The sequence below is a fragment of the Elaeis guineensis genome, chromosome 9 (assembly GCF_000442705.2).
Source record: "Elaeis guineensis isolate ETL-2024a chromosome 9, EG11, whole genome shotgun sequence".
In the NCBI taxonomy this organism is placed as follows: domain Eukaryota; kingdom Viridiplantae; phylum Streptophyta; class Magnoliopsida; order Arecales; family Arecaceae; genus Elaeis; species Elaeis guineensis.
Genome location: NC_026001.2, coordinates 37,510,236 through 37,519,894, shown reverse-complemented (window position 1 = coordinate 37,519,894; position 9,659 = coordinate 37,510,236).

Here is a 9,659-nt window from a genome sequence, read left to right as displayed (position 1 = left end):
GAAGAAGATGAGATCTTTTTTTTTTTTTTTTTGTTCAACTCTTGGACTAGATCTAGAAAAGGTAGAGAACCTTCTGTTTATCTCATAGATCAAAAGGAAAAGAATAAAAATCAGATGAAATTTGATTTTATTCATGTCCAACTCTTGCACATCTTTGTAAGAGAGGAAGAGAGAGTATTTGGACATGAGAGAGAAGAGGGTTATCTTCAAACAACCAACTCTTGATTGTTAGAAAGAAGGGAGAAGGGAGCCTCACGTTGATCATCTTGGAGATGCCCACCTTGCTCACACCCTTATCTCATGCCATCTACCCATATCTCAGGCCAAAACCACCTTAGGTGTCCTCTTTTTTTAATCTTATCAATTAGGGCGTCGGTTTAAAAGAGAGTGAGTGAGGGTTTTGAACAAGTTGGAGTTGGATTAAAACTCCCATCTTAAGTTGGCACCACCTTCTCCTAAACATTATCCATGCCTCCATATGACTCATGCCCTCTCCCTTCTCAATCGTGAAACCATTTCACGTTCAAAAAATTGAGGCGTGAATCCTTATGGGCTTAGGGCTCTTCTTTTGACTGGATCAAAGTTGATTAGAAATCAAATCAAATCTGTCATATGTAAGATTTATTCGATTTGAGTTCATTTGTGAAATTTAATGAAAATTCTTTTTCATCATTCACACTGTCTTGATCAAAATCTTTCGAACTCAATCTCAAAAATCACATAGGACTACTCCTTTACTACTAAGGTAATAGATTCCATTTAGGTGTACATCCTATCATACAATGAACCTACTGCAGTCAACATACACCTCAAGGCTCTATATAGTTAGGAGATCGATTATGGTGCAGTCAAACTACAGCAACCTCATTGTAAGCAATCGAGGCACCGTAGATCAAAGAACTAGTCACACTACTGCAGCATCGAGAAAATCACTGACAAGTGAGTAGACATCCAAGTGACTTCTCGTATTGGTTACGCTCGGTACCATTGTTCTCTAATAACCACCTGCACTCTTACTTCAGTGTCCCCATACTGTAGACTTGAGACTTGTCTACTTTAAGGGAAGTGATCCGTTCACCAATTTTATCAGATCAATCATCATCTCTATGATAATCCTTCGGTCGGAAGTAATTTAAAAATTAACCATCTATGACACATACCTCAAATTCTCAACTCTTAACAATATGTGTCATTATCTATTAATTTTTTGGATGATTCATAGATATATATACTACATGAATGGATTTAACTACTTTAATTAATTAAGTCAAGTACAAAATTATGTCTTAAAAAGAATTAATGTGTTAGTTTATTGGCTTCTAGGACATACATCTAATAATCTTTCACTTGTACTAAAATCAATCTATCATAAATCTTAGCCCCATCTTTTCAAGATGTGCTTTGGTCCTAGCTGACTAAATCGTTTAGTTAGTGGACCCACCACATTTTTGTGGGGTTTACTCTGATCCTTCAAGTTTTACTTCTTGAAATAATTGTGAATCATCGCTCTTATGTATTAAGAGCTCTGATGAGATCTTGGCTCCTTAGATAGAGCTATGGCGCCATCGTTGCTTAAGAGCAGTGTTGTGTCATCTCATGATATTACATTTAATTCTGCAACAAATCAGAATACTCTCTTAGCTACCTCATAAGCAGCAATATATTTGGCTTCTAAAATCTACAATGATTGGTTGTTTGGAACTCTTTTAATTTATCGAATCTCATTGTATAAGAAAATACATCTTGATGTAGACTCTCTACCATCAATATCAGATTTAAAGTTTGAATTGTAAATCCTTTTATCTTTAATTTTTTTTCTCTTTCCTAAGACTATAAACATATACTAAGTGTTTCTTAAGTATTTAAAAAATATTCTTCATAGCTATTCAGTACTCTTAGTCTGGATTCAACCGATATTTGCTTGTGACACTTATAACAAGAACCATATCAGATTATATGCATAGTAGGATATACATGAGATTTCTGTTAGATGTGTGATCTAAAAAATCAATTATTGGCTGACATATTATAATTTTTCAAGACATAAATTTATACTTGATTTATTGAAATTAAAAATTATAGATAATTATTTTTATTTTAGAGTAATGTGTCCTAGAATCGTCTAAGGAGTTAATGGTCAATAATATATTTTCAAGAGTTGAGAATTTAAGATGTGTCATTATAGATTAATTCCTAAATTACTCTTAGTCAATGATCATTATGAGGATGGTGATTGATCCGACTAGACTGGTGCATAGATCGCTTTTCTTTGGATAGACGGATATTGAGTTTACAGTGTGGAGATATTGGAGCGAAAGTATAGGTGGTTGTTAGAGAACAACAGTACTGAGTATGATAAAAAATGAGAAGTCATATGGATGCCTACTCATTCGTCAGTGACTTCTCGATACTATAGTTGTGTGAGTAGTTCTTTGATATGCGGTGCCTGGACTGTTCACAATAGGGTTGCTATAGTTTGACTATATATAAATATGGTCTCTAGTCATATGGGTTCTTGTAGTAGACATTGGCTACAGTAGATTTACTATAGGAGTAGGAGTGCACTTATAGAGAATCTATCAGCCTTAGTAGTTGAGGAGTCCTATGCGACCTAAGAGACTGAGTCCATAAGTTTGTGGCCACAGCAGCGTGATTATGGAAAGGAGTTTTTATGGGATTCACGATTGGACTCGAGCTAATTAAGTTTGGCATATGATGGATGCTTAAGGTTTGACGAGATTCTATGATCTGCATCCTGTCGGAACTCTTAATAGAAGAACTTGATCATACGGTAACTACATCTAAGAATTTATTTTTTTGTTCTGCTGGGTTGCCACTACATGCTGCTAGGTGTCATTAGTGGATTGTGAGAACTCATTAGAATTATTTTCAGATCAACAATTCTTGTTGGGTTGAGTTGGAATTATTCTAGTCCATCGAAAGGAGTTTCGATGATACTATGATGGAGATCACGATATATTTCATTACCAGACAGAATAGAACCTGAGGGGTTACACACAAAAGAAGTTGGTCTTCATCAATAGCTTAGATCATAATCGAATTATCAATCAGATTGATGATTTGAATCAATTTGTAAGAGTTACAAATTTGGAAACTACTAATTGTTAATATAAGGGACTTAATTGTAAGTGTTGCAATATAATTAGGTCTGACTAAATTATGGATCAAGTCCTAATTAATTTAAATTAGATTTAATTAAATTAGACTTGATTTAATTTAAGGCTAATTGAGTTGAATTATCCAAGTAGAACTTAAATTTCAATCCTGATTGGATCAAGTTTGACAGTCTTTTCGAATTGAATTCGAATCGGGCTCAAATTGGATTCGAATCGAATCCAAATTGAAACCTAATTAGATTAGGTGCCTAAGCCCATGGTTGACTAGGGTTCTCTCTCTATTTGGCATAGAATTTTTGGAGTGGAACTAGTGGGGTGCATGCCACCTCTAGATGAGATCTAAAAGAGCACACGCCTCCTCTTCTTTTGGCATGTTCCAGGTGTGCTTACCCCTGAAAAGAGTGTGGAGGAATGAGAGGGGCACACACCCCCTCTGGTTTCAGCATGGAGAGAATGAGAGAGCATGTGTGCTCTCTCATTGGCATTCACAAGATGGACAAGTAGTTGCCAAGTGTTGGCGCCCCCTTAATCTTTTTATTTGGGAGAGATCACATTCTTTTAGGGATTGATTTTCTTAGGAAGAAAATTAGATTAAATGGAAAGTGTTGTTATGTGATAACAACCAGCCATTTAATCTCGATTGATTTGAATTTGAGTTCGAATCAAGGGGTCTTTTTAAAGGGCAGCCTTTTAGGGTTCGTGGGTGATAGAAAATGAGATTTTCTAGAGTCTTCTCCTTGTGTCCATACTGCCTCTCCTCCTTTCTTCCATGTCCCAAGGCCTCATCTCTCTCTAGATAGGACCTGAGAGAGAGAGAGATTAAAGAGAAAAGAAAAGAAGAAGAAGGATCTTCTTCCTCTTATTGTTGGTCTAGTTTAGATTCCATCAGATCAGCGCGATGAGATCGTGCTTTAGTCCTGTTCTTCAAGATGTTGTAGGGGTCCAGATTCAAATCAAGGAGCGAAACTTGTAAGATGCTAGCACTCCGGTGGCCTTGGTGCTTCAATCAGATCATCTCCATGTGGATACTGGCATAGGTCTGGTGCTTGTATGGCTACATCAGAAATCTTGGACATCTATAGGATCCGATTCGAATAAGATAATGGAAAGCGATTAAGGTAACCATCTTCCTCCCTGATTCTATTTTTTGATCTATTTTTGAAATTTATTCATTCATGTTAATCAATCCTTAGGTAATTTTTTGATTAGATCAAGGTATGGTTTTATATTAAAATTATTTTCATATTTATCTTCTACTACTTATATTTATATGATGAATTTTTGCATGCGAATCATCTAGTTTTCCTTCAAGTGGTATTAGAGCCTCATCATTTTTAATGTGCATGAAATAAATTTTTTATTTTAGATTTGAAAAATCAGATTATAAAATTAGATTAGATCTAATTAATAATACATGAGATGTATTGGATACTGCTAATACATGAGATGTATTAAATGTTTGTTTGTTTGTGCATATGAGATATGTGCATTGAATCATATATATGTATTTGTAGATTTAGTTTATTGTCTTAATAGCCTAGTACTTGAAATGGGTACATCATCATGGCCGTCCGATCGTAAGAGGAAGCAAAGATTAAAGTCCCTCTCTTGCCCAATCAATGAGTTCTCTTAGGGCATGTAGGGGTGCCACTTATGATGTCTCATGAAGAAGAACAACGAAATGAGGATTATTATTTGTATATGTTGCATTTTAAGTTATTTAGATTATAAAATTATTTTCATATCTAAACTAAAATTTTTAATAATGCACATATAATCTGAAAAATTGAATTTGTGGCTGGCATGCCTGTTGAGTCGACTCAATTTTTGATTGAATCGACTTAAGATTCTGATAAGTCGACTCAGTTGTATAGGCTGAGGCTATTGGGTTTCTATTCATCACAGATAAGTCGACTTAGTCTCAGAGATGAGTCGACTTACTGTGATGAGTCGACTTGAGTCTAGAGTGAGTCGACTCACTACTATGGATATAAAATTTTGTATGAGATATAAAATATAAAATTATTTAGATCTGAAATTATTTCGATTTTTAAACTAAACATATGATCATAATGCACTTAATTGAGAATTAAGGTATGAATTTAGAAGATCTAACCTCTCCAGGTTCAGGCTTTGCCAATAGCGAGGATGAGCCGAGGTAGTTCTTCAATTCTTCGAATGCTTGCTAACATTCAGTGGTCCAACAGAAGTTCTTCGGCTGCTTGAGAGTCTGAAAGAAAGATAGGCACCGTTCGGTCGACCTTGAGACGAAGCGATTTAGAGCTGCTACTCTCCCGGTAAGGCGTTGAACTTCTTTTATTGACTTCGGGCAGTTATTTCCTGGTTGGCGTGAATCTTTTCTGGATTTGCTTCGATCTCGTGCCCTGACATCATAAAGTCCAAAAATTTTTCTAAGGTTACTCCAAAAGCGCACTTGGCTGGGTTCAGCTTTATCTTGTATTTTCGGAGGACGTTGAAGGTCTCCTCAAGGTCGGCGATATGGTTCATTGAGGATTTGCTTTTTACGAGCATATCATTCACGTAGACCTCTATGTTGCGGTCGATCTACTCTTTGAAGATCTTGTTCACCAGTCGTTGATAGGTCGCCCCTGCATTTTTTAGGTCAAAAGGTATGACCTGTAACAATAAAGGCCACGGTTAGTAATAAAAGCAGTTTTTTCTTCATCCTCTGGCACCATCCTGATTTGATTGTAGTCGGAGAATGCATCCATGAAAGTGAGAAACTCGTGGCCTGAGGTTGCATCCACTAATTGATCAATTCTGGGTAGTGGGTAACTATCCTTCGGCAGGTTTTGTTCAGGTTTTTAAAGTCTATACACATCCTCCACTTGCCGTTCGCCTTCTTGACTAGAACCATATTGGAGACCCAGTTCAGATAGTTGACTTCTCTGATGAACCTGGCTTTCAGGAGTTTATCAACTTTTTCAGCTATTGCCATCTGCCTTTCTGGTGCATGACTTCAGATTTTTTCCTTCATCGGTCGATGTTTGGGATCGACAGTCAGATGGTATTCCATGACTTCAGCATCAATCCCTGGCATGTCTGTTAGAACCCAAGCGAAAACATCCGCATCCTTTTGTAAAAAATTGATGAGCTGTGTCTGCACCTCTTTCCCAGGTTGGAGCCAATCTTCATCACATGCTCTTCATTCCCATCATTCAAAAGAATTGAGACAAGATCTTCCATTGGCTCACCCCATTCTTTAGCAAGGTCGTCGTGGGTGTCCAATCCATCAATCGGATAGGGGTCGGACTGACCATTTCTTTGTAGGGTTATGTTATAGCAGTGTCTTGCCAGGACTTGATCTCCTCTGACCTCTCCGACCCCCTAGCTAGTAGAAAATTTCAATTTCAAATGATAGGTCGATACTACAGCTCGAAGGACGTTGAGGCCAGATCGGTCGAGTATTGCATTGTAGGCAGACGGCGCCCTCACTACCAGAAAATCCACTTACGCTCTAGATTGTTTCGGATACCGACCTGCAACTACAGTCAAAGTTATTACTCCCTCCACTGGCACAGCATCGTCAGTAAACCCTACCAACGGGGAGCTAATCAGTCCTAACCGACCATCAGGGATGGACATTTTTGAGAATGCATCATAAAATAAAATATCGATCGAGCTTCCACTATCAACAAAAATCGGCATACATCACAGTCTGCAATATTTAAAGAAACTATAACCACATCCTTATGGGGGAATTGAATCTCCGGGCATCTTCTTCAGTAAAGGTTATAGATTCTTCAGTTCTCTGCCGCTTGGCGGTCCGACCGATCCATTGGCTACTCCCCTCCGGGGCCCTCCAGAGATGGTGTTGATGATCTTGATTGGAGGCCGATCTTCAGGCTGTTCTTCCCTCCTTGGTGGCTCTGATTGTGGTAGGGCCCTTGGTCGATCCTCCCTACCTTCAGGCCGACGTCGGATGAATCTATCGAGCCGACCTTGCCTGATGAGCTCCTCGATTTATCTCGGAGCTGAATACACTCCTCTGTGTTGTGGCCATGGTCACAATGATAAAGGCAGAATTTGTTAGGGTTGTGCTTCCCGAGATGCGAGCACATCCTTTCGGCCTCGACAGCTGCTTCTTGACCTCCATCAGCACTTGGGCTTTTGGAGCATTGAGAGGAGCATAGCTGTGGAATCTTCCTGGGGGAGAGCTCCACCGAATTCTGCAGTCCGGGCTCCTCTACTTACGAGCTCAGAAAGGAGTTCAGACATGCCTATGTCTGGGAGGAGTTCGAGAACGTGGCTGAGCTTCACTCGGCCCTTTTTCAGCTGCGGGCTTGCTGGAGCCACCCGCCTGCCGCTCCTTCGCGGCCTCCTCATCCTTTAGCCTGAAGGCTTCCTCTGCTCGGGCATATCCTTCGGCCCGAGCCAGCAAATCAGTGAAGTTCCTGGGATACTTCTTTTTCAGGAAAAACAGAAGATCATTCTTTTGAAGACCGCTCTTCAGGGTGGCCATTGCAACCGATTGGTCCAAGTTCTGGACCTCCAATGCGGCGGTGTTAAATTGATTGACATAGATTCGAATGGATTCTCTCTCCTTTTGCTTGATGTTGATAAGGGACTCTGAACCTCTCCGAAGATGCCGGCTGCTAACAAAATGAGCCACAAACTGGTGGCTCATCTGGTCAAATGAGAAGATAGTATCCGATTTTAGCATCGAATATCAGTTTCTTGCTGCTTCCTTCAAGGTAGATGGGAAAGCTCGGCACAGGATGGCGTCGGGCGCGTCATGGAGGAGCATCATTATCCGGAAGGCCTCTAGGTGGTCAACTGGATATGTGGTCCCATCGTAGCTCTCAAATTGGGAGAGCTTGAAGTTTGGCGGGATCGGTTCCTACATAATCATTTGAGAGAAATGAGGGTTAGTACAGATATCCTCACTGTAAGCAGGGGGAGCGTGGTGGAGCTCTTCGATCCGTCGGTTCATCTCCTGGAGCCTTTGATCCAGGAGGTCCTCTTGACTGTGAGTCTCGAGGGTCTTCTGGTAGAATGGAGGTAGGGACCCTTTGTAGGAACCAGATCTAGGGTTTCAGGGTTAGATCTTGAAAAAGAGGGTTAGATCTTGAAAAAGAGGGTTAGATCTTGAAACTTTTTCAAGATCATACAGCGGAAGACTAAAATAAATCAAAATTTATTTTCTAAGATCAAAAAATCTCTAGATCTAAGATCCTATTACATGATTATTACATGGCATTAAATCAAAATTAAAATATATAAATATAGCATGAACTACATGTTGATCATATCAACATGTTTCTATACTACATCTAATGTATGTATTAAACAATAGATCAGATCTATTACCTTGCAAGTTAGATGTTCTAACCTTGCTGATCTGGGCTTGAGGATGATGTTGCAAGCCGCACATACGTCCGGCCTCTAGGAGTCATCCACACGAGCCCACGAATCTCGATCAGAAGTCCTGCTTCAGAAAATCAGCACAGTATGCTAGTACTGCGCTGATCCTTCTTTGATGGTTGATTAGGTGCCTCCTTCTTCTTGATTTGGACTCTTCCAAAGATGAAAAGTAGAAGGAGGAGTTTCAAATCTGAGACACTCTCAGGAAACTCAAGATGGAGGGAGGAAAGATGTGAAAACAAAAACCCAAGAAGAAGACCCTCTTCTTCTTCACGTTTTTCTCTCAAGATACCCAAACTTGCATCTTTTATATCTCCACGACCCAAAGGTATTTCTCTCTGATTTTTGGATGGCACAAAGGTCTCTCAAATCTCTAATTTTCCTAAAATTTTATGAAGAAACTCGTCTTATACAGAGAGATATGATAGAGTCCTTGTCTAGGTCAAACACCTAGTCAAGGCTTATCCAAACATGGCAAGTTAAGGGATGCCCAACTCTTGAGCACCTCCTTCATATTTTCATGTATGGATCAATAGAAAAGGGTGCACAATGTAGCCACAAAATTCAAAAAAAATTTGGATAAATTCGGTGCAAAATTGAAAGAGTTTTGGATTTCTAAAACTCTATCTCATAGAATTCGAAATCCAAACTTATTCCTTTTAGATTTGATCCAAACCACCTTCCATGTAAGAAAGAAGAGAGGAGACCTTTTGTGAACATGGGAGAGATCTGAGAGAGGGCTTTTGTCACACAAAATAAGTGGAGATTGGCGTTGAATAAGAGAGAGGCGTGGAGAAGGCTTATGTGGCGCAAGGTGAATCCTAGTCTTACTAGGATTCTGTCTTATGACTTGTTTTAATTTGGTTTCCCAAACCAAATCAAATCAAAATTAGATCAACCAATTAAAATAGGTCTTAACCCAATTAAGAATCTAATTTAATCAGATTAAATTAGATTTAAATCTGATTTAATTTTCTAATCAAATTAAAATTAGATTGACCCAAGTCTAGTTGAACTAGGACTAGTTTTTCCTTGCACTTGGCTTATCCAATAAACCAATTGGACTTGATCCAATCAAGCCCAAAATAAATCTAATTAAATCATATTTAATTAGACTTAATTTCAGCCCATTAGCTT